Raw genomic sequence first — 8,358 nt, forward strand, 5'->3', positions numbered from 1 at the left:
ATATTTCCACTCTTCATGCAGACACAAACATACTTGGGAAACAACGTTTCTAATACAATCAGCAATTTTGTGGAACATTCATCCAGGTAAAATGTGAAGCTTGAATTTCAAAAAAAATCAAGCCATATAAAATAATAACTATATTGTTCTTAACCTGTTTATTTGACAGAGAAACTATCTTCCCCCCACCCTTGTGTTGCTAGGAATCTGAACTCAGAATATGATGTATGTTAAGCAAATACTCTAACACTGAGTCACACCCCAGCTCCAAGAGGTAACTAACCCTCTTTAAGTGACTCTGTTCTTAGTGTTAGTGTTTTTGGTATCTTCCTTCCTTCCTTCCTTCTTACTTCCTCTCTCTCTCTCTCCTCTCTCTCTCTCTTTCTCTCTCTCTCTTTCCCTTAGAGGGGGAACCCAAAGGCATAACTCCTCTGAACATCTAAACTAGGACCTACCACAGTCTGTTTCACCTAGTTTTATTTCTCTCTTCTTTTGAAATAAAGATCATTCTAACTAGAAAAAACAAAACATGACCTACAAAACAAATTCCAGGAAATGGAAATGTGATTTGTTGTTGTTGTTTTGCCATTCTTTTTTCTTGTCTTTTTAGGGGGGGCACAAGGAGTACACAGGGATGGAGGGAGGGAAGGTAAACAAATGCACAAATGCAGTCATGATATTCAATATGCACTGTGTAAAAATGAACGATGCAACTTGTGAGCAGGGAAGGGGAAGGGAGACTAGGGGAAAATGAAGGAAGGGGTGACATTGTCCAAGTGGAATTATACTCATTACCCCACTTATGGAATTGTAACCCTCTCTACAATTCCTTAATAATAACTACAATTTTTTTTTGGGTCCGGTCATGGGGCCTGAACTCTGGGCCTGGGCGCTGTCCCTCAGCTCTTCAGCTCAAGGCTAGCACTCTACCACTTGAGCTACCTTCCCAGCCCCAATAACTACAATTTAAAAAAATGTTCTTATCCAGGCTCTGATGGCTCATGCCTGTAATCCAAGCTGATGAGGAGGCTGAGATCTGAGGATTGTGGTTCAAAGCCAGTCTGGGCAGGAAAGTCCATGAGATTCTTATCTCCCATTAACCACCAGAAAAGCTGAAAATGGATGTGTGGCTCTAGTAGTAGAGCACTAGCCTTGAGAAAGCAAACTCAGGGACAGTGTGCAGGTCCTGAGTTCAAGCCCCAGGACCAGTACCCACACACAAAAAAGTTATCTCTTAAAAAAAAAGTTATCTCTTATCATCAGTTGCTGGAAGGCCAGGAGAATGTTGGAATGAGAAAGAGTTGCTGGTGAGTAATTCATCTCTCTGGAGGGTGTACACGGCTCTAAGAAGCTAAACAGCCAGCTGCAACCAGGAGAGTGGATGATAACAAAAGCTCTTATCCAAAACCTCAGGGCTATAGGGTCTCTTGAGGCCAAATACCAGCTGCAAAGCACAAAACTGAGGCTGGGTTCTGTTTTGGTTTTTCCTTATTTTATATGTCTGACCAGGAAGACAGCTGCAACATTCCAGTCTCATTGATATCAGATGTCCTTTTTTTTTCTTATCCTTGAGGGGGAGGATGGAGTTACAGTGGGAATTAGTAAAGAAGTAGCATGTCACCAGAACACAGAGAGTAAGGGACAGCATGGACCTATCTCTACCCCCCCCCCCACCTGAAGGTGAAGAAAGATTTCCTAGGGCTGCTTAGCACCTGTTAATAAACATTCTATTCAGAAAAGCTGATTAATTGCAAAGACAATATTCTTTAAAACAAGGAAGCTTGGAAAACTTGAGGATTTTTCTGGAATTGGCATCTCATAGACACAAATGACATTCTTTCCCAGAGGCAGTCAGAGCCAGCTTACTGCAATTTACCAACCACTTCAAACTGCAAGCTGAGACCCCACTGAATAGTAGTACTGGGTCCAGATGTTAAAGACCCAGAGGAAATTCCAGCAGTGCTAATAGCAGATGTGGAAGCCGAGGCAGCTGCTCTACTTGTGCCTAAGTATTCATAATTTATTAACTCTCTTCTCTATACTGCACCCTTTAAAGTATGCTTGTTACTCATGAATAGTTAACATCCTTCCAAGTATATACCAATGTTGGTAATACATGAACTGTTAACATCAATTGTTAATGTGTTAACAAAGTAGCATGTATTGTTACCTTAATGGGTTTTTAAAAATTTATTTTTAAAGTTCAATTAATGTACTTTTCTTTTACCTATGATAAAGGGAACCTGTCTGATCAACTCTTGTGGAATCATTAAGTGACTAGGTCTACCAGAATTACAGAGAGTCTAGTAGAAAATGCTTTCCACCCCCTGGAATCACAAGAATAACAAAGTTACAAATTCAAACCAATCAAATGGTTATGTAGGACCCCAGCTGTTGTTTTGAACATTCCCAGTGCTTAGGGACTCTCACAGCATACCTAGTACTTCGTGCGGGTCCTTATTCTTGTGAAGTGGCTATTAGAGTTCTGTCTTATCACTTTTTCCATTTTCTGTCCTCATACCCTCCCTCCTTGTGTGTTCTTGCTTAGGACATGGCTGAGATGACCAAGTGAAACTATGGGGAAGTGTGAGTTAGCTGCCTTTTTTGTTCTATGAAATACATGAGAGAGATGAGGATGAATCTCAGTAGTGGAATGCTTATGTAGCATGTGCAAGGCCCTGGGTTTGATTCTTAGTAACACACACACACACACACACACACACACACACATACACGGTCCCATATATAGTCCCCCCCCCCCATGTAAGCAAGAAGTCTTGGTCCATACAAGTTAGGAGTCCTTGCTGGGTACTGGTGGCTCAACATCAGTAATCCTACCTACTTACAAGGCTCTGAGGATTGTGGTTTGAAGCCAGCCTGGGAAGGGAAGTCTGTGAGACTCTTTTTTTTTTTCTCTCAGTTGTGAGGCTTGAACTCAGGGTCTGGTCCCTGAACTCTTTGGCTCAAAGCTATCACTCTACTGCTTTGAGCCACAACTCCACTTCCAGGCTGGCTTCAAACCATGACCTCAGTAGCTAGGATTATAGGTATGAGTGTGAGCCACTGGCACTGGCTTCTGGGAGACTCTTGTTCTTCAGTTAACCTTCAAAAAGCTAGAAGTGGAGGTGTGACTCAAGTAGCAAAAAGCTAAGCAAGAGTACAAGATGTTGAGTTTAAGCCCCAGTACTGGCATTAAAAAAAAGTTAGGGGGCTGGGAATGTGGCTCAGTGGTAGAGTGCTTGCCTAGCATGCATGAAGCCCTAGGTTCGATTCCTTAGTTCCACATAAACAGAAAAAGCTAGAAGTGGGCTGGGAAGGTGGCTCAGTGGTAGAGCGCTTGCCCTGCATGCCTGAGGCCCTGGGTTCGATTCCTCAGCACCACATAAGCAAAAAAAGAAAAAAGCCGGAAGTGGCACTGTGGCTCAAGTGTAGAGCGCTAGCCTTGAGCTGAAGAGCTGAGGGACAGCGCCCAGGCCCAGAGTTCAGGCCCCACGACCGTACCAAAACAAAAACAAAAACAAAAAAAACAGAAAAAGCTGGAAGTGTCTCTGTGGCTCAAGTGGTAGAGCGCTAGCCTTGAGCTGAAGAGCTGAGGGACAGCGCCCAGGCCCAGAGTTCAGGCCCCACGACCGTACCAAAACAAAAACAAAAACAAAAAAAACAGAAAAAGCTGGAAGTGTCTCTGTGGCTCAAGTGGTAGAGCGCTAGCCTTGAGCAAAAGAAGCTCAGGGGCAGTGTCTAGGCTCCGAGTTCAAGCCCCAGTTCTGGCAAAAAAAAAGTTAGAAGTACTTTTGGAATACTATAATTATTTACTTTATTTTGTGGTCTATTTCAGCAAATAATTTTTCTGTCTACTTCTACAATAGTTTTAGAATTCAGAATCATCCATGATTCTGAGAAAAATGCAATTATATCTGATATTAAGACACATGAAGGAACAACTTCTAGTCACCTGGAAATTGCTTCTGTGAAGGTTTAAACTGCATTATTGTTGTGTAGAAGGCAGCGTTGACTATCAGTACAACTATGTTTATCACGGCATTATTCACCATAGCTAAGACATGGAACCAACCCAGATGCCCCCTAGTATAGATGAATGGATCAAGAAAATGTGATATATATATGAATTCTATGCTTACATCAGCAAGAATGACACCACCCCATTTCTTAGGAAATGGAAAGACTTGGAAAAAATCCTATTAAGTGAAGTAAGCCAGTCCCAAAGAAATTTAGGTCCCACGATTTCCCTTATTTACAGTAATTATTATACTAATAGGATAATCTTATCAGATGAGCTGAAAAGCTCAAAAGCTATGTTCATATGACCATATAAGATGATGCTAAGTTAAATGAACCCCAAGATACAGACACAGAGGTCTGTCTTTATTGTTATTGTTTTAAATGTAATATGTGATTCTTTTTTTTTTGGTTGTGGGGCTTGAACTCTGGGCCTGGACGCTGTCCCTCAGCTCTTCAGCTCAAGGCTAGCACTCTACCACTTGAGCTACAGTGCCACTTCTGGTTTTCTGGTGGTATATTGGAGATAAGAGTTTCATGGAGTTTCCTGCCCGGGCTGGCTTTGAACCGCAATCCTCAGAGCTCAACCTCTTGAGTAGCTAGGATTACAGGTGTGAACCACTGGCGCCCAGCGATTCTTTTTTTTTGTTGTTGTTTCCTTTGTTCTTCCTCCTATGGCCTATCTCCTGTTGTCACTGCACTTGATTTTGGTACCCTGCATCTTGTATATACATTTGTCTAATCTGGGGAGGGGAAGGGGAATAACAAAATGCTGAAACAAGGACACAGGATGACCCATTGCAACAATGATACCCACAGGACAATATATTGGAAATGAACTCTACAACTTTGAGTGGGGGGGGAGTGGAGGTGGGGGGAGAGGTGTGTGGAAGTGGGGGAGGGAAGGGATAGTGGGACAACAACAAGGGAAGGGGTAACAATGATCAACAAGTAATGTACTCATTGCCTTACTCATGTAACTGTAACCCCTCTGTACAGCATCTTTACAATACAATAAAATAAAAAAGGATACAAAAATATAAATTAAAAATAAGAAGGCAGGTCTGAGATGGCCTCAAGGACTTCATCGTTTTAAGATGCTAAGTTTTGGGCTATATAATGAGTTGAGTATAGTGTTCCCCTGAAAATGATGGGTCCCAGAACCTCAGAATGTGATCTCATTTGGAAACAGGGTTTTGGGGGATGTAATTAGTTAAGATGAGGTTCTACTCGAGTAGGCCAGTCCTTAATCCAGTGGATGGAGTCCTTATAAGAGGAGAGAACACAGGGAGATGCAGAAAACCAGACACAGATGCTGAGGTGCAGCCGCAAGCCACGGAGCACCAGAAAATGGTCAGAGCCACTGAAGGCCAGGATCAGTCGAGAAGGAGCCCTGAGAGAATGACTTCTGAGGCTCTGAGCCACTCATCTTGTGGTAATTTGTATGGCAGCCCTAGGAAAGAAATACAGGGTAATTTATGAGACAGAGACAGATAACAAGCACAAGTATAAAACCAAATCGTTCCTTTAAACCATTTATTGACTTTTCTATCATAAATATGCTTGTTTCTTCAGGATATTTTCTTTTCTCTCTCCCCTCTCCCCTCTGGGCAAGTTTGTAAAAACAATTTTTTTTTCTGGAACTATCTTCTTTCTTAGAACAAGAGGAGGCAGATATGTTGAGTGGTGATGCATTAGAATACATGAAAAATGTAACTTCAGATCCAGAAATCTAAAGCATGCTATGGATCTGAGCCCTGCAGCATGGTCCTTCTAAGGTGTTTGGTGCCTGTCTCTTCAGGGGAGGGGTGGGTATAGTGATATTTTTATACTGTGTTGGGTTTTGTACATACACACACCACACACACACACACACACACACACACACACACACACACAAAATCCTTGGCCAATCCTTAGACAAAGCCTTACCTACTTTTTATCCATATAGATTTGTTTATTCTGGATGTTTACAGAAATAGAACCAATAATAAACTAACTGGCTTCTTATGTGTCTGTGTGTGTCTGTGTGCATGGGTGCTAAAATTTCTTTGCTAGCCAATGGGAAACCAATGGGTGGATTTGAGCAGACAAATGACATATTATCCTTTCCATGGTTAGTTTCATTCCAACAGGAAACCTAAAGTTTCTATCAAAAGTATACAATCTTATATAGTAAGAATATGAGATTATAAACCAGATTTTTTTGTGCCAGAACTTTCAAATTGCATCATGTGGGCAATTGCTACCTTATGACTAGTCATTTTTCTGTGATAATCTGTGGTTAGAGACAGTCATTTCTCAAAAATATATTTCGAAGTTTTGGAACTTTAAAATAGAAATATGTAGGCCTGAGGGGAGACAAAGGGAACATGAAATTAAAATAAACCAAGAATAAGCCTTTTTTGTTGTTTTATTTTGTTAGCCCCTTTTAATCTTTTGGAAAAAATAAATAAACTATTTACTTATTCAATAAGGATAAAGTGATTAGATGATTTAAAAGAGCAATTTTATTTTTTTCTTTTGGAGAAGGGGGCAGTAATAAGGCTTGAACTCAGGACCTTAATGCTTTCCTTAGCTTTTTCATTGAAGGTTGATGCTCTACCACCTGAACCAAAACTCCACTTCTGGCTTTTTAGAGGTTAAAAGGGGATAAGAGTCTCAAGGACTCTCCTGTTTGGCTGGCTTCAAACTGTGATCCACAGATCTCAGCTTCCAGAGTAGCTAGCATTACGGGTGTGAGCCACTGGTGCCTGGCTTGAGATGTCTTAAATACCTTTCAGAAGAGGAAGAAGAAGAAGGAGGAGGAAGAGGAAGACGAGGAGGAGGAGGAGAAGGAAGAGGAGGAGGAGGAGGAGCAAGAGGAAGAGGAGGAGGAGGAGGAAGAAGAAGAAGAAGAAGAAGAGGAGTTTGTTGAACAGTTCAGAAACTGGGCCCAATTATGCAAAGCAGTTAAATATAATGGCTTAGATATAAGAAATAGGATACGTAGGTGTGGTCAAATTAGCAACAGAGCTAGGAGAAAAAATTCATAAGCAATTCAAATAATTGTATATTGTTTATAACCTTGACTAATGAAAGTGACTTTAAGGGCTGGGAAGGTGGCTCAGTGGTAGAGTGCTTGCCTTGCATGCCTGAGGCCCTGGGTTCGATTCCTCAGCACCACATAAGCAAAAAGAAAAAAGCCGGAGGTGGCGCTGTGGCTCAAGTGGTAGAGCGCTAGCCTTGAGCTGAAGAGCTGAGGGACAGCGCCCAGGCCCAGAGTTCAGGCCCCACGACCGGACCCAAAAAAAAAAAAAAAAAACTATAGAAAGAAGATTTTTCAATAAAAAAGAGTCATGAAAGCAGAAAACAGTATTTTTGGTCTCTGGGGTCTCTATGTGTTCCCATATATCATTCTGGGTTTCTACATTCTCTGTCGTTTAACATGCAATTGCTAACTTGTCTAATAGACTATCTGGTGGATTCTACTGATATATTCCTGAATTTTTTGTGTGCTGATGCTGGGGCTTGAACTCAGGGCCTGGGCACTATTCCAAAACATTTTTGCTAATGGCTAGTGCTGTACTGCTTGAGCGTCTGGCTTTTTGCTATTAATTGGAGATAAGAATCTCACAACCTTTCATGCCTGGGCTGGCTCCAAACCATGGTCCAGAGGTCTCAGTCTCTTGAGTAGCTAGGATTACAGGTATGAGCTACTGGCACCTGGCCCATCTCTTCCTTTTTAATCAGCCTAGATGATCTCTGTGAGGTCATTGTGATGTGGTGGCTACCATCATGTCAAATATGTTCATAGCCTACAATTCACCAAGGTGTAACCAATTTGGTCAACATTGCTGATGTTTATCTGAAGGTGCTCCTAACCATTTCCTTATAAGGATGATTCTAATGCCACTGTTAGTTCTATGGTGCTGCCCATAGGCGATCATCTTTGGCATCTTTCCCTTCCAGATTCAGACACGAATCCTATACTTCTTCAATGATTGAATCCCGTCTATTCCCTTTTAGATTTTGGCTTAGCTCCTTAGAGCTGTATGTTCTTGCTTGTGGGACACATTGAGAAGAACCTTGCTAGGACCAGAAATATTTCTCAGTGCTGGCTTGCACTATGTGCCTCAGTTCTCTGTTATCTTACATATTCTGTTCTAGATAGGCTTTGGTCTCTCACGTATCATATCCCTGGTTCATGTTCAGGTAAGTCTGAGTCTCAGCATGGAGTTCAGGTCCACAAGGAAAGGCCTTTCCTCCTGCATGGGTAACAGTTCTTCATTTCTTTTCTCCTCTCCTCTTCCTTCCTTCCTTCCTTCCTTCCTTCCTTCCTTCCTTCCTTCCTTCCTTCCT

This window comes from Dipodomys ordii, unplaced genomic scaffold (assembly GCF_000151885.1).
Source record: "Dipodomys ordii isolate 6190 unplaced genomic scaffold, Dord_2.0 Scaffold27, whole genome shotgun sequence".
NCBI lineage: Eukaryota > Metazoa > Chordata > Mammalia > Rodentia > Heteromyidae > Dipodomys > Dipodomys ordii.